We start from the raw sequence: 3,310 nt of genomic DNA, 5'->3' as shown, positions 1-3,310 counted from the left end.
TTTATATTGTTCCTTTACAAGTCATAAACTGTGCCGAGCACCTTTTCAACTGTCTATCAGATCACCTGTAACTCACAGAGCATGTGTCCAAGAGTGACCAATAACAACGCATTTTGTAAAGTCACCTTTCAAACAAGTGTGGGCCTACCATTACTGGTTATGTAGCTTCACAATAGTCTTCACAAAATGCTAGCAGAAACCAGTCGTTTCTTTGCTGACTTCAGCTGAAAAATCCGCTAGAAAGGGCACAGGAGGAGGCCTCAGGGTAAGTGTTATTTCGGCTCTGTAATGTAGCTAAGGAGTAACACCTTTGCCTACAGGTCTTCAGCAATCCTTCGTCAGCCAACTAGAAGAAAGAGAGATGTGAGTGAGTCAGATACATGACCAATACTCAAAACAAGATCATATGATGCCATCAAGGAGCCAGGTAGACAAATATACAAACCTTCAAGGATCATATTTTCTCAAAGCGTACCATTTAGAAATGCAGATTTAAAAAAAAAAAAAAAAGAAAGAAATAGTTCTGTCATAGTTTACTCTTTCTCATGTCTTTAAAACCTTTTAAAACTTTATTTATCGTAAGCAATACAAAAGGAGAGGTTTAGAGCACATGTTCAAGCAGCTCTTTTACATACATGGCTTGAAAGTGAATGGTGACCAAACATTTCATGTGAGATTTTTAGTGAATAATGGTCTGGGTCCTTACACAAACCTATTGTAAAACTTTGCAATTGTAAAAGTCATATAGGCTGCTTTCATGATCCTTTTGAAGCTTGACAGCCTCTGGTCACCATGCACTTCCACTGAATGAAAGAACACAATTTTGACACCCTCTCCTTTGCTGTTCTACTGCAATAAGAAATCCACTGCAAACGCTGTGAAGATCTGATTCAGAAGAATCATTTGCTTAGACATTGTGTCCGTGCATATGTTATAATGGGAGTTGGCTGGGCAAGTCAAGGCTTGACTACACATTTGAAGGACATGAGGATTGTTCCTTCGTTTAGGTGGATTATATGTGCCTAATCCAACCTTTAACCTGTTTGTTGACAGCTAAAAGTCAAGAAATCAATCAAACATGTTCACAGCTTTAAATTACTTTCAGGTGTGACCCCTATTTAACATTGTAAAGCCGATATATGAAACAATAGTCAGAAAATTGTGTTATTTACTGGACAGTTTGCATGTGTTTTATATTTTAAACAGCATCATATGATACATCGGGCTCATATAGCATACTATAGTGAGAACATGGAGCTCACACTGAAGAACAGTTGTTATTTACAATAATATATGAATCACATTTGACATGATTTTGAATTGGACTTTTTTTTATCTAAAAGAAAACGTATGTTTGGATAATTAAGTTGCTCCAGTCCTTCATCAAGGTTATGCTTTACTTGGTAGACAAATATGGACTATTTATCAGAAGGCAGAAGGTATGTAGAATATTGTGTAACCTACACATATTTTTCAGCAAAGTTTTGATCACATTAATAATTCAGAGGTCTTGTGAATGAATGTATCAAATATGATACAGAAGGCTTTATATGGGTAAGCATAATTATATAGCTTTTTGTGTGTATGTGTGTGCGTGTGTATGGTTTTGCTTATTATACAATGCTTAGCCTACATAAGCAAGAGATTAAAATCAGGCAGCCTAACGTACACTTCAGATTTGACTTGTCAAGTGCACATATATTTCTACTAACACGGTTCTAAATAAACCCACAGAAGTTTCTGACAAGAAATGGCCATGGTGACTCAGTGTAATAAGAGTTACTGGACATACGACCTGAAAACCAGCCCGAAAGCTTGAGAAGGCCTGAGTAGAGTTTGAAATATAAAAAAAAACCCCGGACAATTCTTCTTTCCGTTTTACAGCTGGGCTGGAGCGTGAAACAGAGATGGAGGAAAAAAAGAAAAGGAAAAAAAGACCTCCTATATATTATTGACCAATGCTGACTGACATACTCTGTAAAAGTTCTGAAGAATTTTGTGTTTTGTTCACGAGTGAATCAAATCTTTTTAGTGAATGAGACGAGTCATATGTTCCCAAACGAGGGTCTGCATACTTGTTACAATGTTTTTTCTATATGTTACAATAAGATAAGAGAGAATTTTTTATGTGTTGATGATAATATTTAACTTGAAAAACTCTTAGCTAGTGTCTTTATAGGTTAAAATAATGTCTATTGTTTGCTTAAAGCTATCCAGCAGAGGGCAAAATAGAAGAGCAAATAATACATTTGTTTTGTTGACAATTGTGGGAAATGGTCATGACGCTTAAACACTCTGTCTCTTTTTTAATAAAGGATAATTAGATTAATTTAGTCTGGGACTTCAGAATGAGTTAATGGCGCAATCATAACATGCAAAGGCTTGCAGCCACCTACTGGCATAATGTAGCTTACTGCAGGGTCATTAAAGGGTACTCCACCCCGAAAGGAAAATTTAGTCATTAATCACTTACCCCCATGTCTTTACAAACCCGTATAAGCTTTGTTTGTCTTCGGAACACAATTTAAGATATTCCATTGACTGCCAAGTAAACTGCCCTGTCAAGGTCCAGAAAAGTATGAAAGACGTTGTCAGAAAAGACATATGACACAAGGATATGTTTTTCTGTATTCACGTTTTGATTTAAATGAAAACAGCGCATGCATCCGTGCAGCGTGGCTGACACAGAAAGGTAAACGCTGCTTGCGTTCAGCATATGGTCTCCAAAATGACGCTACAGTTAGAGATACAAACTATTTTGACAATGTCTTTCATATTTTCCTGGACCTTGACAGTGCAATTTACTTGGCAGTCAATGGGACAGTCACAAGCCTCCCGGTTTTCATCCAAAATATCTTAAATAGTGTTCCGAAGACAAACAAAGCTTTTACAATATGGGGGTAAGTGATTAATGACAAAATTTTCATTTTATTGTGGAGTATCCCTTTAAATGGATTCAAAAGATTCGAGTCGCTGAGATGAATCAAAATCCTCCCACCTGAGCAACCCGAGTGAATCATTTACTGTTGAATGATTCAGCTATGGCTCATGCTCAGATTCTTATTCATTGAAAACAATTGATTCAAAAGAGTTAATCATTTTCGAATGAAATGGGCTTCATTTGATGGAGTACAATGTAAACGTTTTTATTGCTGAAATATTATCAAAGTGTTACATTTTATTGCTTTACATGCAACACGGTACTTAATGTATATAGTTCAAAGTAGCTGAAAGACATTTAATAAAAGCTACACTGATTAAAACCATCAGCCGTTTGCTCTGAAAAGTTGAATGAATGCTATTAGCATAA

This window comes from Carassius auratus, chromosome 15 (assembly GCF_003368295.1).
Source record: "Carassius auratus strain Wakin chromosome 15, ASM336829v1, whole genome shotgun sequence".
NCBI lineage: Eukaryota > Metazoa > Chordata > Actinopteri > Cypriniformes > Cyprinidae > Carassius > Carassius auratus.
Note: the sequence above shows the minus strand (reverse complement) of the source record.